This window comes from Mytilus edulis, chromosome 11 (assembly GCF_963676685.1).
Source record: "Mytilus edulis chromosome 11, xbMytEdul2.2, whole genome shotgun sequence".
Taxonomy (NCBI): Eukaryota; Metazoa; Mollusca; class Bivalvia; order Mytilida; family Mytilidae; genus Mytilus; species Mytilus edulis.
In genome coordinates this window covers 60,669,247-60,694,791 of record NC_092354.1, presented here as the reverse complement: position 1 = coordinate 60,694,791, position 25,545 = coordinate 60,669,247, and the positions used below count along the sequence as shown (strand labels likewise).

Sequence of the window (25,545 nt, the reverse complement as noted above, 5' to 3'; positions counted from 1 at the left end):
TGACATTTACTTGAAACAAAAGTTTATTTGTTGTTTCTTGTGTTCACAAATTGAACATGAAAGTTTGGCTTTAAAGTATATAGCAGTTAAACAATAATTGACTATAAAATATTTTTCACAGAAGATTTTACATGAATTAATTAGTAACTATATGAAATCAAATAAAGTACATTTTCTTATTACAATAGATGTATAGCGACGACTGGGAAAAAGGCTGATCGTCTACGTAAGGGTTGTCACAATCGGCAACTGGATTTTCAATTGGATAGCCCTTCTTAAAACTCATGACGTCTTCCTGTTGGTCTGCAAAGATATCCAAACCTCCAAACGCAGTCTAGTTTGGTGTGTACCTGTTGTTTGTAGTTGTCAGGTGTCTTCCCCGTTTTTTTTTGTTTTTTTTTCTTTCCTTACAACTATATTGTGTTGATGTTTTGTGTCCCAGCACAGTTCTAAATTTGGTAGCATCACCTGAAAATATTGAAAACTGTTTCCATTAAGTTTTTTCTTGTTTGTTCAAAAATAATTTCTTCTGAGCCAGCATCAAAATCAATACAGGTCCTTTTTTTCTCTAAATTAGAATGATGACTATGAATATGTTACCACAACTGCAAAGCAAATAAAAAAAACTATTATGAACGTTTATCCTGAAACCTATTAAATGTTCTCCTCATTGGCATAGCTTCACCCCCTCCCTCAATATCAATACCACCACCCGTTCTACAACTTAAACACCATCTTCCAAAGAAATATCCAATAAATCCAATTAAAACTGAAGAAAAAAAAAATCAATTGTTTTCAATTTCTTTCATTTCTATATCCTGTATACCTATCATTTGTTTTTAATAAAGTGTACGAGCCTTCAAAATTTGTCTTATTCCAAAAGCAATTGCGAAGTTTATAAAGTAAACAAACACTTAGTAAAACTATTATCGAAGTCATAAATGTAATTGTTATCGCAATAACTGTTGAGATGTTTTTTAAAAAAACTAGGAGAGTAAGTTGTACCTGCTATAACAGTTATTGTCGAGATAATCCAGGGAGTAGTATCAACATTCTGAAATGAAAATAAAGAAGAAATATAATCAATGCACAGAACATATTTATCAAAACATAAAGCAAGGTACAATTATTAAGAATCTACATTATAAATTATCTAAAGGTTAAACAATTTCCCTTCCATTATACATCCTCATTAAAAGGGAAAAAGTTAAAGAGACAACAACCCATCCAAAATAAAACAAATAATCATAGGATATATACACATATATATATACGTACATTTTCACTATCTATTCCTGTGGGCACTGAGCTGACATTATGTTGCGTACTAGTGCTACCATACTGTTGAGAGCTAATAAAAGTCTTCATTGTAGTTTTCTCACTGGATGGTTTGCTGATCTCATCAACAGTTGTCTGATCCTCATGCACAGGTTTAGTGATCTCCTCATGGTCATCAGTTGTAATCTCCACCACTGGTACAAAAGTGTTTAAATTGGGGTCTGTCCCTGCACTGCCAGCTGGAGAGGGAAGAGGGGCGGACTGCAACCTTTGGTGCGTTGAGGTAGCTTCCACCCAAATTAGCAGAAAGACAAGAAATTAGACACTTGTTTACAATACATCAAAAATTAGATAATAATGATAAAATTATTTTAAAAAAAATATATTACGATTCAGTATCAACATATAAAAGGACATTTCAGGTTTATTTCACAACATCTTTAGAATACAGGACCTGTTAGATATTTCAGGTTTATTTCAACAACTTTGATCTGTAAGGGGAGGATTTTTTAGGGGTGTCTATATTATGGTGTAATATTTGGGTGTCATATTGACATAATCTTATTTCTAAAAAAATACTAACACAAGGTTTCCCGGCTACCCATATCTCCACATTCATAGGAGCCTTTTATTTGCTCACAAGACCCTTCTACTAAATAAATCATCTCCAGTCCTGTCCCCTGAGGGATGTTCAAAACGGATAAGTCTGTTAGGCGGTCCACTGATAATTTCTTCACTGTACTTGGGCTCCTTTCCTCAAAAATATATAGTCCGGCACCTTGGAATTTGCATTCATATTCAGTTGGAATATAAGTAATAGGGTCTTCCCTAACAGCACATGTTTTGTCATTCAACATTCTCACGGTTGCATCTACATAAATAACACTCATTATCATAACACAGAACAGCATAACAAGGGTCTAAAGATAAAAAAATTCTTATTTCCCTTAGTAGTAAATTTAGTAGTTTGACTATTATGTCGCGAGTATAAGCATTACATGGTTTACATAGGTTTATATTTTTTTTTATACATAGTTTTTTTAACATCGGTTCCTTCAATCTTATTTCGTGTGGCTGCTGCTGTCTTCTATTGGGAATGCTCTGGCGGGTACTTTCCTAACCCTCTTGCGTGGAGGCTCCCAGCTTTTCTCCTCCAACAGCCTCAAGGCTGCCTCCTCTTCTTTCATCTGGACTCTGTTCTACAAATATGCGAATAATGAGATAGTGGAAAAATACTAACGTTCGGCAACGATTTAAGAAAATATAAAGAGAATATACATATTAACACGTTTTCTTCTTTCAAACAACACCCATTATATCACAGTTCCTCCTCCTCTTTTTTAAAAAACGACTAAGTTGACGTTGTGAAAAATATATGAAGTAATTTAAATAATTCCTCACCGAATTAACATCCCTTTTATATACACATTGAAATTGGTTATGTGGGAACCCGCAAGTAAAAGCTCATTTAAATTACTATCAATTTCTAATTTTTCCAGAGACTAATGAATCTACGAAAATTTATTTCTACAAAATTTAAAAAATCTCTTCTTCGGGGTCTTTGTTAAATGGTATGCTCGTCTCATAGTTTTTGATTTACGGATTTAACGGGAATGGGAACGGATGCAGTTGACGGGATACCAGACCTACCGCGCAGGTCAAATAAATAAATAAATAAAATGATTAAAAGAGTTTTACCTGCTTTTGGAACTGTTCACACAGTTCTGTCAATTCTTCCACGTTCACCATTCTCACCAAGTCGCAATACTCAGCAAAGGACATGGTAAAGGTTTTCCATGCGCTTGACCCAGTCTTTCCCGCTGGACTTTTGAGATGGATATATGTCACACCTCTATAGTTATTTATTTGGACCGTCTTCGACGATCCAAATGATCCAGTTACTCTTAATAAATTCTCCCCATCTTTGATAGTGACCAATCCTCGTTGGGTAGACATACTTTCTGTGGAGAGAAGAAATTGTCCGTCAAATATTAAATAATACTTTTACCAACAAGGGTTGAAAATCTTCGAAAATCATGAATTCGGGAAGAGCTTGAACGCACGTATCAACCATCTTATTTAACTTGTGTTTAGAAAAATTAATTCAAAAATGTACCATGTCACAGAATGATTTAAATTGTGAGAATACTGTGGTGACAGGTATACAGACTGTGGTGATAGATTTACAATTCTTCAATTTAAAACTTATCCCGCAATGAACAAAGGAACAGAAATATCTTCAAGCGAATTTAACAGATTTTTAAATGTTGTGAAATTTTTGAAACGTTTCTGGATTTAGATATAACAAAATATGAAAAAGAGATGTAAACTATTTCGGTATTTATGTTTGTAAAGCCAAACATAAATTTGGGGTCTAACTTTTTCCTCTTCTTTAAATTCAAATTCTACCTTGCTGGTTCAAGTGTGAAATGTCCTGACCATAGGACTTTAAATTTTAAATTGTTACTTTTCCGAAAAGTTTATGACCTGGACAGTGTTTTGGTTGAGGTCGGATAGAATGAGAGCTCGCATGAGTTCGTTTGTATTATTTTCTAGTTTAAGTTAGTGTTATACATGTTTTTATAACGAATTAGCATTTAACTTGCCACTGGACGTTAAGCATAAATTATAAAATATATAAAAAATGGTTTGAAAAGTAAAGATGTCTAAAATGCGTGTGAAGTACAGGTGTTATGACAAACACTTCTGTAATTAAGAAGTCCGATATTCATTTAAAAAAAAATAAAAACCAAACTTTTATATCTATGCTGCAAAATTAAAACAAAATAAAATAAAATAATTTTATTCCTGGAAATAGGCCTATACTACATTTATATGTTATTTTTAAAGTTTAAAAAGTTTACTTCTCATTCTATTACTATATAAAAAAAAGTTTGACTACAGCACAAGCGACTTACCGGCTAAAGATCAGGTTTTTAATCCAAAAGGTCAGGAAAAAGTTGGATGAATTATTGGGAGAAAAACGTCCATTTATATACGTATTCAAGACCATGCTTGGTTGACTATGCTATATATTTTTGTCTCGTTTGCCACCAATTGTTGGCGTGGTCAGTATGACATTGCTTCTGGATTGGACAATTTTCATTGTGCACGCTACAATCACGCCAGTTTAACAATGTCATTGGTCACATCCCGTAAAATCTAGGCTCAATCCAACACGATGAAGATGGTGTTATGTAAAATAAAAATTTTAATACCATGTTTGCTAGATAATTACACTCAATGTACGATGAATATAGTGTTTTATAATTATTTTTTTTTAAGTAGATACAAAGCCAATTGATTGATAATAATATGCACACCTTTGCTCTATACTCTTAGTCTTAAAGAAGGTCTGGGGATTTCAATAAAAATCTTTTGTTTTTGGTGTATTATTATAATTTTGTTGCAGTGTAGATGTAGGTTTCCCATTATTCTTGACTTGTCCCTCAATGTTGTCTAGGATAGGACTTTAACCTGGTCTTGGTTTTAGTAGTCATGGTTGCTGTTTCAAAATTTTTCTTTTTTCTTTTGTTTTTGTGTGTTATATTTTTTGTTGTTTCATGTTATTCGTCTGTTTTCTCCAGTCTGGTACGGGTACTTTGATTTTTGTTTAGTGATAGAATAAAAGACTGTTTAATAAAATTTATTGTATCCATTTAAAGTCCACTAATACATAATGGTACATATGAACTGATGAAATGAGGTCAGGTATTTTCGCGTGGGATATTGTCATTAAATTGAAATAACTTGGATTACATAAACACATCTATTTATACTATGCTTACCAAACATTTCTTTTCATTTAGAGTTATTTCCAAATCACGGTGTCCGTTTTTCACCTAGGGGCAGAATCCACTTTCAATTTTAATGCGGTTGATGAGTTTGTTCACAATCAGGACTACATCTTTGTCCATCCTTTCAAACACCCAAATTGGGGCATCTGTTGAGAGGACATATGTCCCCTTCTTGAGGCGACCACACAGAGCCACAGATCCTTTTGTTAGACATTTTATCTCCATCTCTGTCATGTAACATACGCTTATAAACAATGTGCAACAAACGAGTATTATGAAACAAGTCGCCATTTTTGCAGGTAATGATAACCCTAAAATAAGCCCGGATGAATCCGGGTTCGACCCTTAATATTATTTTGGAATTCAAACTGATATATAATAATTAAGTGATATAAAAAAAAATAATTACAAATTCAATCAATATTAAAATAATTTTATTGGAAAAAAATATAATCAACATATTATCCATTTATGGTGATACTGTAAACGTTTAAGTCATTATTTTATTAATGTTATTATCAATATATGGTATCAATCTTTTCATATATTCCCACTGTCTCTGACTTATTGTAGATTTTAAGTTTGAAATGATGACAACTATATTGTACTTGTTGATACACAATGATAGATTACCATTCTCAGGAAGATCAATTTTTTTCTGGTATTGACACGTTAGATTTTTCGACTGGTCGACATCTATCCTAAACTTGAAAGTTTTATACAGTCTGAAGTTTTTGAAGATTTTGAATGATAGATATTACTGGTTACAGTTAAAATTGCAATTGTCATCGCTACAAGAATGGCACTCGTGAAAATCTTCATAACTTTAAGAGGAAAATCTTTGTTGTTGTATATGGAATTAAGACTTGAGTATATGGTAGAAGTTTTTAACATAATATGCGTTGTTCCATTGTCTTCAATAGATTCCTGTCGTGATGTCATTTTAGTTTCGATGAACAAGTTAGAATGATCATTATGCAATTCAATTGACGTTTATATTAATAGGTCACAGTCGAGTAAACAAATGACTGGTACGTATTGGAAACGTTGTTTTGCGGATACATTTTCTGCCTAACGTTAAACGAAGGGCGAAAACTGTTGCAACAATCCTAATTTTACCCTACTAAAATGTGCTACCATACTGTTGAGAGCTAATAGAAGTCTTCATGGTAGTTTTCTCACTGGAGGGTTTGCTGATCTCATCAACAGTTGTCTGATCCACATGCACAGGTTAAGTGATTTTCTCATGGTCATCAGTTATAATCTCCACCACTGGTACAAAAGTGTTTAAATTGGGGTCTGTCCCTTAACTGCCAGCTGGAGAGGGAAGAGGGGTGGACTGCAACCTTTGGTGCGTTGAGGTAGCTTCCACCTAAATTAGCAGAAAGACAAGAAATTAGACACTTGTTTACAATACATCAAAAATTAGATAATAATGATAAAATTATTTAAAAAAAATATATATTACGATTCAGTATCAACATATAAAAGGACATTTCAGGTTTATTTCACAACATCTTTAGAATACAGGACCTGTTAGATATTTCAGGTTTATTTCAACAACTTTGATCTGTAAGGGGAGGATTTTTTAGGGGTGTCTATATTATGATGTACTATTTGGCGGTCATATTGAAATAATCTTATTTCTAAAAAAATACTAACACAAGGTTTCCCGGCTACCCATATCTCCACATTCATTGAAGCCTTTTATTTGCTCACAAGACCCTTCAAAATAAATCATCTCCAGTCCTGTACTGATACATCGACATTGAAAGTACGGGATTCATCCGGAGTTATTTGTTCTATTTAAAAACTTGTACAAAATCAGTTCAAATTCTGGGAATCCCCGATGACGTAGTCAAATCTGATTGGCTAAGATAGCAAAGTGATGAGGGGAGTTTCCCTTTCTATTTTAGAAACGCCAAGAATTTTTTGTCACTAGTCCGTCGGGCATATTGGGTTACAAGTTTTGGTTGCCCGATGCCTAAATACTGTAGTCCCGGGCGTCGAGCTAGTGGATTTTTTAACCCCTGGTTCAAAATAAAAAATAAAGAAGACGTTACTAAGTCGTAAAACTTGTGTCTGATCCTTTTGTCATTTTGAACAATAAAATATGTTTAAACTAATAAAAAATAGCTTTGCAAACCTTTTCGCCGAAGTCTCCAAATAAAGGATCTCAAAACTTATTTTAATCATTATTATTCATGACAGCGATGTCAATTTTGTTCAATCGCTAGCTATATACAGATAAAAACAACATTGGAATACAATGACAATGGCTGCCGTGAAAAGACAATTACAATTTAGGATCCGATTCCGGAGGCGGATAAGGGTAATTCCGGTTTTTTGGCGAATCCAGGCAGGTGACAAAATACATCTATGCATGGTAAATGGATATAAACACTAGAATTGAAAACCAAAAGATATATGTAAAAGAAAGAAAAAGCAGAAAATATTTTAAACAGAAACTCAAAATTACTTTTGACAAATTTTAATGTAAAAATCCAATACAGTACAATGTGACAGTAGGGAACAGTATATTATCTAACAATATATATGTTCCTGGTCACAGTATATTATATATATATATATGTATATTATACACACAAAACAGTCAAATTAAAGCCAACTATGCAGAAAGAGTGATCAGAACTATTAAAAACAGAATTTATGCTTACTTTATGCAAAAACAAACTTATAGATATATAGACGTGTTACAAGACATAGTTAAGAGTTACAACAATACACCACACGAATCGTTAGGTGGGGCAACACCTGCATCTGTAACAAAGAGAAATGAAGATGAAATCAGATACATACAGTACATTACGAGAGAGAATAGAAAAAGGAAAAAGGTTGACGTAAAACCGGTGAAATCTGAAAAAAAGAAAATTAGAGAGAAAACATCCAAATTTAATTCAGGAGCTATTGTGAGGGTGTCACACTTGAAAAAAGTATTTGATACAGGTTATTCGGAAAATTGGACGTTGGAATATTTCAAGATTTACAAAAGATTCATCAGAGACAATCAGGATTGATACGTTTTAGAAGACATGTCACATTCTTCTGCCAGCTACAGCTCAAAGGTGGGGTGAATCCATGATTTTGGAGGGGAACACAAATTGCCCAGGCAGTGAATAGACTAAATGAGACTTCAGTGCACAAAATTCTTTCTAGTCTTTTAAAGTCGCATAACTTTTCTCTAATCTGCACAAGAAAATTTCCAATAATTTTGGAACAAGTAGACTACACAAGTGTTTTTCACACATACATATGACGTGCATACATTTATTGATTTTCTGCCAGCAACAGCTCAAAGGTGGCGTGAATCCGATTTTGGAGGGGAACACAAATCGCCCAGGTAGTGAATAGATTTAAAGCCACATAACTTTTCTCTAATCTGCACAAGAAAATTTCCAATCAGCATTGACAAAATAAAAGGGGGTGGGAGATCTGGGTACACTGGGCGATTTGGGTACCCTGACGTTATGTAAATATATATACATGTATATATAAATATAAATGTTATATAAATATAAATGTTGTGGGTTTTTTTTGGTAACAAGTCTCATAACAAGTGCACACTGGATAGGCAACTGCTCACATTATATCTGTACCGATACAGTGTGTTAAATGTCTTCCTTTTTTACACCATAACCCATGGTGGCGCTCCTACTAGAAGAGGCAGATACAGAAACATACATACACTAAGTGAAACAATGTAGGTGTTTAGTAATAAAGAATTATGTTAAACTTACAACAAAGTCCAGACTTGCAATTCCATGAACAGGTAGTACGTTCACTATTAATAACAACTGGAGGTGTAGATAGGATTCCTTCATGATACACAATTGAACATTTGCAGTATCCTCGGACCTCAATTATTGGTACCTGTTCTTCAAACTGACAAACTTCCAGGTCTTCATCTTGAAGACATAGGCACGACGGAACTGTGTCACTAGAACAACATCTTCTTGCAGGTTTCCCCGTAATACCCGCTAACAAACACACAGAAATAAAAATCACAAAAGTTTTCTCCATCGTGTTCCGTCGGTAATGCGGGAAATAAATTGTCACCTGATCAAGTGACAGAGTACTAAGTACGTCAATTCGTACCCAAATTGTGTTCGCCCTCTATTATGATACTGTGAATCGATACGTTCATAATTATGAAATTCTAACATGTAATGTATAAAAGGGAGAGAAGGAAACCGTAATAACATTTTCTTTTTCTCGAAATTGTTTTTTTTGTGACGATTTTGTTTTTGTTAAACCAATCCTGAATTTACTTCTTACATTTACTAGATGAAATATGAACTAACTAATTTTATTCAGTACAATACACAACATTTATATATATATATTTACATATAAAAAAAAACATTAATTATATATAACTATATAGTGTATCAAAGTTTTGCATTTGATTCCCATTGAGGGACACAAAGTTATCAGCATAAAAATCCAATTCTAACAGTGTTGTATGTAATTTTTTTATATATATTATTTTTCAGCACCATTTGAGAACTTTACAACAACAACAACAGCAACTTATCCAACAGCAAGTGATATTACAAAAGATACAACAACAGCTTATCTATCATCCACAAGTGATCCCACCACAAGTGAAGATCCTGGTATACTGCTTTACATTTACTAGTAGTAATATGAACTAACTAATTTTATTCAGTACAATATTCAGTAAAAAAAAAGAATTGTTACTTAATTACATGAGAACAAAAATAAAACTAAACAAAAAAAACTATAAACAGCACATTTGTGACATATAACCATTTTATGAAATGCTTATTCCTTTTTCTCAATAGTTATTGTGTATAGCAATTGTTTACCACAATGTGTACAAGGTTGACCTATTGTGTATAGAAATTTTTAATTTATACATCAAAGTCATGTTTCATTTATCACTGGAAAAAAGGGGGGAATGTATACATGGTAAACCTACAGGTTGAAGTTTGTTTTTCATGAAGGGAGTGTGCTATCATAATGGAACATACTTATGTAACATCAATGCAAGAAGTATTTAATTTCAGACTTATAGACACATTTTCTTGTTATTTTTTTTTTTGTAATTAAAAAAAAGAAAAGAAAATAAAAACACTTGTCATGATGTGCACTTATATTGTTAATTTATTTTACAGTAGACACCATGTCATGATGTGCACTTATATTGTTAATTTTATTTTACAGTAGACACAACAACTTCTTCAAGTACACAGTTACAGATTTTATCAACATCATATATTGGTATGCATATAAGAAATAGTTATTTTCACATTGTATGTTTACACATTCAAACCACACCTATTTCTATGATAAATGAAACCAACATATTACCTTCAAATTCCATGTCAAATAAAACTGACATATTACCTTCAAACACCTCATATATTTTAAGATTGGAAAACACTTCATATATTTTAAGATTGGAAAACACAACAACTGTTCCATATATTGATACCAAAAGTGTAAACATGATGTATTATCTCTTGGGTGTTTTTCTTATTACTCTTATTTTCTTGTTCATTTGTGTGATTGGTATTAAATATATAAGTATTAAAAGAAAGAAATGTAGAAAGTATAAAACATTAAAAACATTAATTAAATTGAATCCTGTTTATTGTCCAACAACAATGACATAATGTTCATTCATTATTTTTTGTCATGTTTTGATTTTATATTTTCATATAATTTTAGTCATGTTTTGATCAAGTAATTTAATATGACTTATTTATTCCACAGTTTTGATTGTCTGGGTAGCAGTAGTGACTGTAATTCTAATTACTCTCCTGATATACATGTGCTATGTTAAAAGAAAATCATCAACCTCCTCTGCCTACACCACTATTCCATCATCCTGTGATTCACCTATCCAAATGAGTACAATATTTACAACACCAAATTCAATATATACACCATCACCATCTCCATCTCTGACACCTCCATTGACACCCATAGAAACCATTGCTGATACTGAACCTGTGACCATACCAATAGAACCAATAGCAAAGAGGACTAGAAGTCAGACAAAGAAAAATTAGTTTTCAACAATGATAATTAAACTAAAAACCATTGCTGATACTGAACCTGTGACCTTACCAATAGAACCAATAGCTAAGAGGACTAGAAGTCCGACAACCAAAAAATTAGTTTTTAACAATGATAATTGTAAACTCTCAAAAAATATTTTGCACACAGACAGTTTTTTTTTTTGGTTTGTGGTGTTGTATATTTGATTTACACATTTTGTTTAATTTAGTTGAACTGCATGTATTTTTTTTCCAAAGTGAAACTAAAATTTTGTAGTATCCCTAAAGATAATTTACACACAACAGACAGTTTTTTTTTGTTTTGTATTGTTGTATATTTGACTTTGATTATCATTTACAGATAAGTTGTGAATATTTAGTTGAACTGCATGCATTTTTGGAAAATGACGCAGTCATTGTTCCGTAACTGCCGACCTGATTTCTCTGCCTACCGCGCTTGGTTTCGTATTTACTAATTTCAATACAAACTGGAATGTGCTTGTGTTCCTTATCATTATGCATGAGCATTGTGTAGTAATCAGCCAGGAACCAGTTTACAAACTAACTGGTTTCTGTTTGTATTCCACTACAGTGGAACAAAGTGTTGTAGTTTGACAGGAACCAGTCCAGAATTTTGTAAACTACAAAACGTAATCGGTTATTATCATTCCGTTTTGGTGTTTCATACCGACTTATATGGTTTGAATAAGCTTAAGACCCTTCAAACATTAATGTGATAGGTATATTAAAGACTGTTTTACAAAAGGATGAAACTGTTTTGCTTTAAAAGTCGTACTATAGTGATATATGTTATGTACGGATTTCCACTCTCACCGGTTAATTTCTTCTTTTACACGTGCTTTTGAAACTTCCTGTTTAAACAGAATACAGAATTAAACATCGCAAGTTTTAAAATTGTTTTTTGAGTGAATTAAACTTATTTTAACAATCACGAAGCGTTCGGGAATCATTTCAAGCAGTTTCTTCTTCTCTTTGATGATGGAAAATAGGTTTTCTCAAGAAAATACCGCAAACGATCGCAGAGGAATTGAAACGTACAAGTCAAGTCGGCACCTGGTTAAATTGGCTTCAAGTCAAATCGGCACCTATTTGACGTCAATTCGGCTTCCAATAATATTTATTATAATATTTTCTATTCAATTAATTAATAACTGTTACCAAGTACATAGTGAATATTAGGTAAACAACGAAACCAAAGTGAATATGTTGTTGTGTATAAAAGTAAACAACGAAGCTATTGTTTTAACCATTAGACAATTATTAAAATTAAATGGAAAACTATGAGTCCCTTTCAATAAATCAAACTTTCATGCCAAATAATTAGCAAATTTAAGGTGGGTTTTTTTTCAGTAATGTTTAAACAGCATTAAACAAACAATCCTGTAAAAGACTCAACTGGTTAAATAATGCATAAAAATATCCAATATCTCATGTATTAGTCCAAATAATAATGACGTCTGACAAGGCTATTTTATTTTTTTCTGGGACGCCTTCCTAAGACGTTCGTAGGAAGGCTTACTAAGAAGGCGTCCCAGAAAAAAATTAACATAGCCTTGTCAAGTTGTGGTCATAGGAAGGTGTCCCAGAATAAAATTTAAAAAGCCTTGCCAGACGTAATAATTATTTTGACTACTCATATATATCATTAAAAATACACCAAAAAATTCATGTAGTTGAGAAAAATAAATACATACAAAATGTACATGAACATCCAAAAAAGTGAAAGTTAGTATTAACTCTTTTTGCTTTAAAAATTTACAACTGCATTTAAGTATTGAATGCTTTTTTTTTGTAAATTCATTGAGGTGTAAAAGCGTTGACCGAAGTACTTTTTGTATGAAGCGCGTAAGCGTAAGCGCTACATTCTAAAAATGTGCAAACGGTCAATGCTTTTGCAACCCTATGAGGTTACAAAAAGAAACATTCAATACTTATAATTACTTTTTTTAGCTAGGATCATGAAAACACGAATTTTATAACTTTTTTATTCAATTCATCTGTGCACTTTATTGTGGGACCACGTGTTATCATGAATGAAAAGTTTTATTGAGTGATGCAATTGCTTGAGGAATAACATGTGATGTGCAGTTAGTATTATAATGAAACATATATCAAATGTAATTATAACAAAATACATTACGTTGTAAGAGTTATCTCCCCAAACACTGTTTTTCTTGTGGCCACCTCTCCTTCGTAACCGTAAAAGATTTTATTTTACCAAATTGCTCGTTACATATTAAGGATAAGAATATTCGTTTGAACCATAGCTCTATGGGGACTCCATATGAGAGTTATTCCCCCTTTTTCATTTGATTCAAGCGATATGCATTTTCAACTGGTAAACCATAACTGATAGAGACCTAGGGTCTTCATGAGGTCATTGGTACTTAAAATGAAAATGAGGTCAATGTCAAAGGTCAAGGTCATATTATAAATTTTGATTTTGGCTTATTTTCACTTCTTTTCAAATACCGTATGACATTTTGACAAATAATTTTACATGTCCTTACTTGTATATTTTGGTTGAAAGGCTGCGCATACAATAAAAGGGAGTTTTTGTCCATCTTACATTTAAAATTACGCGTCAAGTGGTAGTACTCATTAACCAAACATATTAAAGACCTAGGATATTTTGATTCAAGGTCCATGGTTTGTGACCTTGAAATTGAGGTCAAGGTCATAGGTTAATAGGACGTCATAAAGCCATAAGAAACTAACATTTTAAACTGATTTTTCATATTTCAATATAAAAATAGATCTTTTCTAGTGGAAAGACTTCAATTGTTCTCTGAACAATTTGTTTTTAATTTACTTCATATTTTGTGGGAGAAGGGGGTTCAGACTATGTGGTATCAGGTCTGTTTGCGCCCTATACACTTTCGCACCTCGCACGTTCACACCCAAGGTCCGTTCGCACTCTACTCATTCGCGCCCAATTTTAATTCAAATTCAAGTTGAATAATTGGAAAATCATGATTGTTGTTTTAAATTGCTTTGGTGTAAATACTGAATGTATTTATAGCTTGGTATGAGTAAAACATTGAAGATTTTAAAAGAAAACACAAAAGATAATTGTTTTTAAGCCCTTTGATCTGAAACAATAAAATATAGGAACCAAAATATAGCAATCCACTATTATAACCAAAACATGATAAAATTAAACACACAGAAAAAAAATTAGTCAGAATCTCACTTCATTATGAAAGAGGTCAATGAAACAAAGTATAGCAATACACTGACCAAAACATGATTAGAGTTATTCAATGCTAAATAAAACGTTGACAAAATACCACTTTATTTAGAAAGGATTATTATTATCTTTAACAATACGCTATCCAAAACATGATTAAGATTTATTCAACACAAAAAAAAAATGCTGTCTCACTTTATTTTGAGACAATGACAACAATTATACTTATAAGAAAACACTTGCTTACAGAGTTATTAAACACAAAACCAATTAAGATTAGTTACGAACATGTAGGGTGTGAAAGTGAAAGGGGGCGAACATGAGTTGGCGCAAACGTGAATGGGCGCGAACGGACCCGGATTCAGCCTATGTACCAGTGAGAAATATAGAAGCCTTTCTACGGTATTTATTTGTACAATTCAGGTAGTCTTGACCTATTCATTTGTCTTTAAAAAAAACCAGCCAGTTGGCACCTTCACTTCACACACACACATATACGAATATCAATTATATGCTTACGAGACATGTTGCATTGTTAAACTAATTACGGTATGTGAAAATCAAGACTTGCATAAAAACTATCCCAATATTAGAGACAGTGGCGTCATTTTTCTTCAGAGCTTTCAGCTCTTTGATTGAGTTTGGTTATGAAATGTATTTTTTTTAGTCATGCATGGTCATATGATTGTTACATGTGTATTTCTTTTTTTTCCAAAGTTAAACTAAACTTTTGTAATATCCCAAAAGATAATTTACACACAGACAGGTTTTTTTGGCTTGTGTTGATGTATATTTGAGTCCCACATTTGTTTTGTTTACTGCAAGTATTTTTAAGCTTTTTTGAGTTCATTTACATGTAATTCTTGTGTATTGTATGTAAAAAACTTGTATCAGTATGGTTACTGAGTAAACAAAAAGTTGTGTATATTTAGTTGATGTGTATATTTGAGTTTTACTCTATCACTTATATGTAATTATATGTAAGTGATAGTGAATTTTAAGTCATGCATTTTTGTGTTCAGAAACAAGTTTTTTTGCCTACAATACACCACAAGTACATGTATCAGTATGGTTACTGAGTTTATTTTTTTTATTCTTAAATTGATAATGTGGTATTAAGGGAATTAATTACCTTGATTTGTGTATTGCCTTTTATTATGATATTTTTGTTATAATTTTTTTTGTTCTTGATTTGTGACCTGAAGTTAAACATGCCATATAAGGATCATATAATTATACTTTTTTTTTCTCAATGTGCCAAGATCATACAAGGATCTATTATAATATTTGTTTTCTCAATGTGCCTTTTTTTGTTTATTACTAATTTTTTTTTATGTAATGTTAAATAAACATCACATATGCCTATTTCATGACAATCATATTGAAATTAACATAAAATTACCAGTACAAGAAATTTATTTTATAATTATTTTTATTAGATTTGCTTCCCTTTGATAAGCAATCTCCTTTATTCAATTGTTGACATGTCTGATTTCCCTTTTCATTACTGTCATCCCTCATTCAATATGTCATGTTTTTTTAAAATAAATATTTGTTATTTTTTAACAATAAATGATGTTTATTCTGTCACCCTTTTGTAAAATTGTACTACTACCTCATGACTACATAGCTATCTGGCTATGATATCTACCTTCTGTTTCCATTTTATATAAATTTTATTGATTCAACCATGATAGGTTACATGTACCTCATGCTAATATTTTACTTGAATTTTATTGATTCTGTCATGTATTGTTCATTACATTTACTATTGTAAAGTCCATTATACTACAAAGACAATATGACTACCTCTTATCTTTCTTTGATTTTTTTTTGGTACTCATAAATAATTTTAACTCATTTTGAGCTCATGTATTTCCTCATTTTCATACTCCTTTATGTATTTCATGATAATGCATCATTTTGAAAATATTTTTATTTATAATTTAGCTATGTGATTTTACAAATACTTTTTATATGTTTTTTAAAATTATGTTACTACAGAACAAAATCATCATTCCTTATTACTGAACTCTTTATTGTAATACATTCCTTGCTACAGTCAATAATATAACTAGTCATTCATTCCTTGCTACAGTCAATAATATAACTAGTCATTCATTCCTTGCTACAGTCATTAATATAACTAGTCATTCACAATTGTTTACATATTCGTCTTGATTTTATAATTGGTTGTATATTTTGATAACTGTTAAATAAAATAAATAATTAAAAATTCTTTTGTTTTGATCACTTCTTTTTAATCCTAATGTTTTTAATATATAACTGGATTCATAATGGTATACAATTGTCTGTCTGTCCACAGTGTGAAAAAAAACCAACTACATTCCTATAGTAAAGTGTACCTCTAGATTACATATATTTGGTAATTGAAAATGAATATATAATACCATACACCTAGATACTGTAATACCTTGGACTGTTTCAAAACATTTTTTGAAACATTTTTTATTCACAATAAATCAATCCATTGGAAAATACACAGTCAAAGTTTTAATCTGTCATGTATCATATTCCTTAACTGTCTGTCTTTCCTTAATTGTTTTCTTCTATTCTCTTGCACATGATTTTCATATTCAATCTTTGCTGCCATGTCCTCAATTTTTGTGTTTAATATAGTTTCTATGTGTCTCATGGCACTCAACTCTTCCTTTTGTTTATTGCTAAATAATGAGGTGTTTGTCCTTTCCTTTTGTTTATTGCTAAATAATGAGGTGTTTGTCCTTCAATTACAAAAAAAAATAATATGGTTAATACATTGCTTGTCAATGTGATGTCTGATGTTTTTTTATGAAAATATTCTGTTGGTTTTTTTCATGGACATTTTCAGTTGTCAAATTATTAGGTTTTTTTATGAAAATATTCTGTTGTTTTTTTTCATGAGCATGTTCAGTTGTCAAATCATTAGAATTTATTTTTATCACACATAATACTAAACATTTTTTTCCCAAGGAAATTGTACATCAATTACAAAAAAAAAAAGAAAAATAATTTAGTTAATTACATTTAATATTTGTAGATGTGTTGTCTGTTGGTTTTTTTTTCATGGAAATAATTTTGTTTGTCCATGTGATGTCTGTTGGTGTTTTTTCATAAAAATAATTTTGTTATCTTCATCATTATTGATATGTGATCACACATAAAACTGAACAAATTTACAGGAATTAGATTTAATGTCAAATGCACTTACCCTTTGTCTTCTTGTCCATTTTGAGTCGTTCTTTTGTCTTTTGTCTATATGTTCATTGTCATTTTTCTTTTCCTCTTGAGTTCTTTTTCTGTTCTCTGACAGTAAAATCAAATTCCTATTATTTCTGAAAAAATCAAAAAAAATCATTAGCATAATAATCATTCTACAAACCTGTCAAAGTGTTTGATAAATTTCTCAGTTTTTTTAAACATAACATGTACAACAATTATTTGAATAAATTGGTGTTTGATTACATAGTAAATAAATTCAGCAATGTGACTTATACTTACACGAAGCGTTGGTTGTTTTCCCTTTTGCAATATAATAAATATTCTGATAGTCTTTGTTTTACATTTTCAGATCTGAAAATAACAGTTATATATTAAATCTTTCTCTTTTTTGTGTAGGGGAGGAGGTATATGAAATATGTATTGCTCTAATCTATTAAAAAAATATAAAGAAAATGTATGTTTTTTTTATTAAAACTATTCAAAAATATTTATCTCAATATTTATCATACTCACATTTTGACTTGTTTTTCTGTCATTTCGATTTCTTATTTTATCTCAGTAGTAGATCCAAATTTTTGTAATAAGAATCAAAATAATTTTTTTCCCTTTTATAATGCTAACCGTATGCCCTATTTACTTCTATTTTTTTCTCTAGAATCTCCTTCCAAAAAACAATTTATCATACAGTGAGTTGACTGTTAGTGTTGCTCTCCACCAATTGCAATTCATTTAAAATTTTGACCAAATTGCAATTTGTTTTATAAAATTGTTCAACTGGTTAGAAATTTGAACCAACTGCTGTAGAAAACCACAGCCAAGTCATGAAAGTGCAAGGTGATAAAATAAAACATACTTACAATCCTATAAGACTTTTACTCCACTTAAATGATGTTGTGACAAAATTAGTTTATCAGTTTGTATAGTTATATTGTATTCATTTTCATGCTGAAGGGGAACTGTTTGTTTTGAATTGCTATTAAATTGTCCAAACTAAGCTTTCATATAGTTTTTCTTTATAAAAGTATTCTATATTTATAAGAATCAGATATCATTTTAAATAAACATCATATATTCAGTAAAATATGTGTGAAAGTTTTCAGGGGAGATAACCTAAAATATTATTCTTTTGAATAAAGACTTTTTGAAAGAAAAGTTATTATCTCCCCCATGGAAACTTCCTACAAACATATATTGCAATTTTACATATATTATACTGAATATGAAATGTTTTAATTCACATAATGTCTGATTCTTATAAATATAGAATACTTTTAGAAAGAAAAACTATATGAAAGCTTAGTTTGGACAGCAGTAGGTTCAAATTTCTGACCAGTTGAACAATTTGATTTTATAAAACAAATTGCAATTTGGTCAAAATTTTGAATGAATTGCAATTGGTGGAGAGCAACACTAACAGTCAACTCACTGTAAAAGGTGAAAAAATAGAGACATAATTCAAGCTGTTTTCTGGCTGAGGTCAATAAGCTTACATGCTTATCTTTTTTCTAAAAGTATTCTATATTTATAAGAATTAGACATTATGTGAATTAAAACATTTCATATTCAGTAAAATATGTGTAAAATTGCAATATATGTTTGTAGGAAGTTTCCATGGGGGAGATAATAACTTTTCTTTCAAAAAGTCTTTATTCAAAAGAATAATATTATTGGTTATCTCCCCTGAAAATATATCAATAGCATATTGTTATTTCACACATATTTTACTGAATATATGATGTTTTATTTAAAACAAGAGTGCACACACTGAAATGTCTCGCCTTCTATACTAATCATTGATATTATGTAGATAGTCCTAAGTATAAAGCTTTATTACAACTGTCTCATAAACTTAACATTAACCAAGATAACTAAACAAAGACCAATGAACCATGAAAATGAGGTCAAGGTCAGATGAACCATGCCAGGCAGACATGTACAGCTAGCAATGCTTCTATACAACATATATAGTTGACCTATTACTTATAGTTTAAGAAAAATAGACCAAAACACAAAAACTTAACACTGTGCAATGAACCGAGAAAATAAGGTCAGGGTCAAAAGAAACCTGCGCTACTGACATAAAGATCATAAAATATTTCCATACACCAAATATAGTTGACCTATGGCATATAGTATTAGATAAAAAGACCAAAACTCAAAAACTTAACTTTGACCACTGAACCATGAAAATGAGGTCAAGGTGACATGACATCTGCCCGCTAGACATGTACACCTTACAATCAATCCATACAACAAATATAGTAGACCTATTGCATAAAGTATGAAAAAAACAGACCAAAACACAAAAATTTAACTATAACCACTGAACCATGAAAATGAGGTCAAGGTCAGATGACACCTGCCAGTTGGACATGTACACCTTACAGTCCTTCCATACACCGAATATACTAGCCTTATTGCTTATAGTATCTGAGATATGGACTTGACCACCAAAACTTAACCTTGTTCACTGATCCATGAAATGAGGTCGAGGTCAAGTGAAAACTGTCTGACAGACATGAGGACCTTGCAAGGTACGCACATATCAAATATAGTTATCCTATTACTTATAATAAGAGAGAATTCAACATTACAAAAAATTTGAACTTTTTTTTCAAGTGGTCACTGAACCATGAAAATGAGGTCAAGGACATTGGACATGTGACTGACGGAAACTTCGTAAGATGAGGCATCTATATACAAAGTATGAAGCATCCAGGTCTTCCACCTTCTAAAATATAAAGCTTTTAAGAAGTTAGCTTACACCGCCGCCGCCGGATCACTATCCCTATGTCGAGCTTTCTGCAACAAAAGTTGCAGGCTCGACAATGATATCTGATTCTTAAAAATATAGAATACTTTTAGAAAGAAAAACTATATGAAAGCTTAGTTTGGACAATTTTATAGCAATTCAAAATAAACAGTTCCCCTTCAGCATGGAAATGGCTATAATATAACTATACAAACTGATAAACTAATTTTGTCACAACATCATTAAAGTGGAGTTAAAGTCTTATAGGATTGTAAGTATGTTTTATTTTATCACCTTGCACTTTCACATTTTGACTGAACAATTTGTTCAATATTCTGACCAGTTGAACAATTTGGTTTAATAAAACAAATTGCAATTTGGTCAAAATTTTGAATGAGTTGCAATTGGTGGAGAGCAACACTAACAGTCAACTCACTGTAATATCAAATGAGTATTTTTTTTTAATATATTAAACTTTCTTTGTTTGATCTTTTTATTTTTTTAAAATTATTTTTTTTCTTTTTGTACCCTTCTCAACAATGTGCATTTTGTAATATTAAGCTTTTTTTTTTGGCCCCTTGTGGTTTTTATATGAATATATAATATATTTTATAAGTTGATCACAATATAAAGATGAATGACCTATCTTATAGGTCATTTAATACTAGGTCACCTTGTTATTACATGTCATTGGGAAAAAAACATCTGGACTTACCACTAGTTTATTGAACTTTCTCTACCTTCCCTTTATATTGTATTATGATCTATTTGACTGTTTATTAATTTATCTACATTTTGCTGATATCTAATGATATTTATGTATCTAACATATGTTCCAAAATTTGACCAAAATTACACCATATATCTTTCAGGAATATACATTTTCAATAGATCATTCTAGGGACCAAAGAAAGCATAACTATTATATAAGAATTAACAATTTTTTTTATATATAGAACGTTTACAAAATTCAATAAACTTTGCAAAGTCCTTTTTTTTAAGATATAATACCAAAGTAACCTATAGATCATTCAACTTTATATCTTGATTTTAACAAATATTGACACCTATTCATCCATACTATCCTTACAAATACCATTCATATATCTATCAACTCCCCTCTATAGGTCATGATGTATGAATATTTAACACCATTATATATTTTGTTTAGTCATTGGTAGTGTCCATCATTATTAGGTAAGCTAGTGTCCCTGTATTAATGTCTATTTAATAGATACATAAACTTATTATAAATGTTTAAGAAATATCACAATTCACATCAGAAATATAAATACATGTAGGAGGAGAAATTTATTTCATCACAAAAAAAACAAATTCCATCATTATTAGGTAAGCTGGTGTCCCTGCATACTTACAGTATTGCATAATACACATGAATACCTTGTGTAATACATGGACATCTTACAGTATTGAGATATACACATTGACACCTTGTGTAATACATGGACACCTAACAGTATTGTGAAATACACATGGACACCTGGTGTAATACTTACAGTATTGCGAAATACACATGGACACCTTGCGTAATACATGGACACTACAGTATTGTGAAATACATACGGACAACATTATTTCGAAATACATTGACCCCCAAGTGACCCCTTATGTAGTAACGTTAACTACCAACTAGAACAACCACAATCATTGCGAACTTGTACCACTGCAGACTCACCATAAAAAAATATACATTTATATATTCATTGCTATTGAAACCTTGATAACATATAAATTATTTGCCTTAATAATTAATTCATTAGATAAACATTAATGTACAATATATGAATGTTTAATGCCACATCAGAGGCGGATTTAGAGGGTTTTTCAGTGGCCTCCCCTTCCATTTTTGAGAAACAATTTGGTTGATTATATAGGGAATCACTGAAGCATGACTGGAGCAGGTCCCCTGTTAGGCAGGCAGTGGGCCCCACTTATGAAAATTTCTGGATCCGCCACTGCACATAATTACGTTTGCCTGGTTTTTGGTTAACTGCCTTCAGCGCTTACAGCGCTTTGATTCTTTTTTTTTTTATTATTCTACTTTGGATTAAAAACGAGAAAATTGCATTTAAACATGTTTATTTACAAAACTTAAGATTAACTCTGCCACCCCTTTAACTCAACATGTAATATTCCGCTATAATAGCGAATTATAAAACTGTTTAAACGGAGGGGAAAAAACAGAGGTCGAAATAAATGCTAATTTTTCAGAATCTTTAATTGACTTTCAAGATATAAATGATTAAGTAACTATTAAAATATGGATGTAATATCAGACCTTTCCACAAGTATTGAACTTACTATTGATGTGACAGATCAAGTGAAAACAAACATAGATATGTTTAGAACCCATGTAGACATACACAAATGTAAAAAATATCACAGTAAATCAAATAATTGTTAAAAAAACCAAAATGTCGAAGTGGCTTGGCATTTAAATGGCTTCATGGTGCAAGAAATTTTTCTTTAGCATGATAGTAAATATTTCAAGATATTTCTCTTATTTGTGACCTTTTGTTCTACGAAATTTGTGACTGTATGTCCTGTTACTTTCGGTTCGTTTACCTCTACAACATGGCCCAGGACTCGCCTGAACAGAATTTCACGAAGTACTGGGTCCTCTTACTCATACAAATACTTCCACCGACACATATATTTTTCATATAATTTTAAAAGTAAAACTAAGTATTAACACATGAGTAGTCCACAGCTCGTCTAATTATAAAACGGTACTGATTGTGTTCATTCACTCATTATCTTTGAGAATATATACTGTGTTTGTTGTCTCCCTTCTCTTATATAATATAGTTTTAGTTTTAGTGTCATGTATTGTAACCTCAATGAAAAAAATCACCACAATTATTTGTACACTTTAATTTAAACTATAATTGTACTGCTCCTCGGGGCGTCTTGATTGACAAATAAAAATTGTTGTTGTTGTTGTTGTTATAACTGTGTGCCAAATCCAGTGTTAAAGATGTAAAATAATTTAGTAGTTGTTTTGTGTCAGCTACTTGCATTGTTAAATCAAATCTGGAGCACTCGCTAGTTAAATTTTTTACGCCATTGAGTTTCAAATAAGATACTGTTAACGTCAAAGTTTTTTTATTTACCTGTAAATCGTACATTACGAAAATACTTGCATGTTCGTAGTACAATTCAAACCATGTGAACTTCTGCCTTTATGGGTTCGTGAACATTAGTAAGGTTTTAATTGTAGATATTCTTCGAGTGTGTTATGTATACACTGGTCGTAACTAAAATTAATAGTGTGTTCTTATTATATGTCGATCTCTTTGTTATCATTTGACAGGGACATGAAATGTCAATTTTTTTTTCATTTACCTATGTGACGTCAAGAACAAAGAAAATGTAGAAAATGTATGATTTACCAAAAAACTTGCATGGTTACGGTACATGATAAACCACGTGAGGTTTACCATAATGGCTTGGTGACAATTAAAATACTATTGACTTTCTTTGCAAGTATGTAAATTAAGTACTTGTCTTAATTAAATTAAAAATATTTCCTTTTATAATATAAAAATAATGTATATTGATCTCTTTGTTATATACTAGACAGCGGCTTGAAATTACAATTTCCTCCCCATTACCTGTGTGACGTCAAGAACAAAGGAAATGTATGTTGGCATTTAATCCGAGGGCCGTGGCAGAAGTCAACGGTTATGTTAATACGTGGCCATGCAAAATATATGAAGTTATCTGATAGATCATGTAAATTCATATTTCCTACATTTCTTAGATCATTCATTAAAGCAGTCATTCCATATGGCATACTCGTATTTAATGTTAAAACATAAGGAATACAATTTATTTGAAAATTACATAACAAAGTTACTTTAATACTATCTATATTCTAACGACTTACAAAACAATGATGCGAGTGAAAATTCCAACAATAAATTAATGAAGCATAGTAAATCTGAAACTCAGATTGGATCCGGTCAACGGGAACCTTATATGAAGATGACCCCTAAATCATTTTTCGATTTACATGATGAGGGATATTACATCACGAATAAGGATAATTTTTCTGTTGGAGAAATAAAAAAATCAGAAAATGTTGAAGACGATGAACTTCATTTTGGAAATGACGAGAAGTATAATACAGTGCGTGATTTACATCCTCTATTATTTTTCTATGCATTTTAGTCAGTTTTTTCAATAAAGTTTTGGGTTCTTTTTTCCGCTTCTAGTCTTCATTCTTTTTTCCAGCTTTTTTATCTTCTCATCGTGGGGAGATCTGGGGAAAAACGAAACATGTTATTTTGATATTTGTCAATTATTTATACAAAGGGGAATAACTCAGATATACAATCCATCCAAAAATGACTATTGTAAAATTCAGATTTTGATTTAAAGATAAACATAGTTAATATGGGATATTGAGTACTTACACAAACATTAAAACATTCTAGTTATGGTAGTAGAAGTCCAGGGACAAATATTACATGCATATTACAGACGAAAAAAGATAAACAAATAAAAAACGCCAAATACGTTTCTGTAAAAAGTTGAACCAGATAAAAGGTGAGAAAATTAAGTAATTTGAAAAAAATAAGAAACACATACGTACCCACATTCCTCCCTCAATATTCTCGTTACAGTGTGAAGCGCATGAATCACACCAAAGGGGATATCTACATTCCGTCTCCATTGACCATCGGGGGAAATACCCTAGAAAATTAGAAAAAAAGGAATAGTTCAATTGTTTTGTAGACGACACGCGCGTCTGGCGTATATATAAAATTAGGCCTGGTATCTATGATGAGTTTATTTGTTAATATAAACCCTAATCGTATTACGAAAGAAAAAAACTATCTTAATTTTCATTTTTCTTTAACGTGTATCTTCATGCATAATTTTAAGTATACATCAGTGTATCTTGTTTAGATTACAGGGGTATGCTGTAATGAACATCCCTTCTGAACTTGTTACAACTATAACGTTATAACATGGATATCCATAAATCATGGAATATCCTATCTGTTCCCCGATTTTTTTTATATAAACTATTCTATCTGACATTACTTTTATATCACAGGGATAACGTACTGTCATATAAAGTAATTTTTTGGCCCTTTTTCGCCAAAAAAATTACTTTTTCGTAGGTAAACTGACGTATGCACATGCCTTTCCTTTTTACGCCTTTGAGTTTCAAATTAGATACTGTTAAAGTCAAAGTTTTTTTTATTT

General features: G+C 31.1%; 2 long non-coding RNA genes across 2 annotated transcripts; both read right to left on the bottom strand.

Moving 5' to 3' along the window:
- Nucleotides 1-16,854: 16,854 nt before the first annotated feature.
- On the bottom strand, nt 16,855-18,233 carry LOC139495951 (uncharacterized). The gene is made up of 3 exons (XR_011657509.1): nt 17,835-18,233; nt 17,545-17,668; nt 16,855-17,077 (listed from the first exon to the last, which is right to left on the bottom strand). It is a non-coding gene; the product is annotated as an uncharacterized lncRNA (long non-coding RNA).
- A 6,160-nt stretch (nt 18,234-24,393) lies between these two features.
- Nucleotides 24,394-25,030, bottom strand: LOC139495999 (uncharacterized). Its single transcript, XR_011657523.1, has 2 exons — nt 24,926-25,030; nt 24,394-24,592 (listed from the first exon to the last, which is right to left on the bottom strand). It is a non-coding gene; the product is annotated as an uncharacterized lncRNA (long non-coding RNA).
- Between the last annotated feature and the right edge of the window lie 515 nt (nt 25,031-25,545).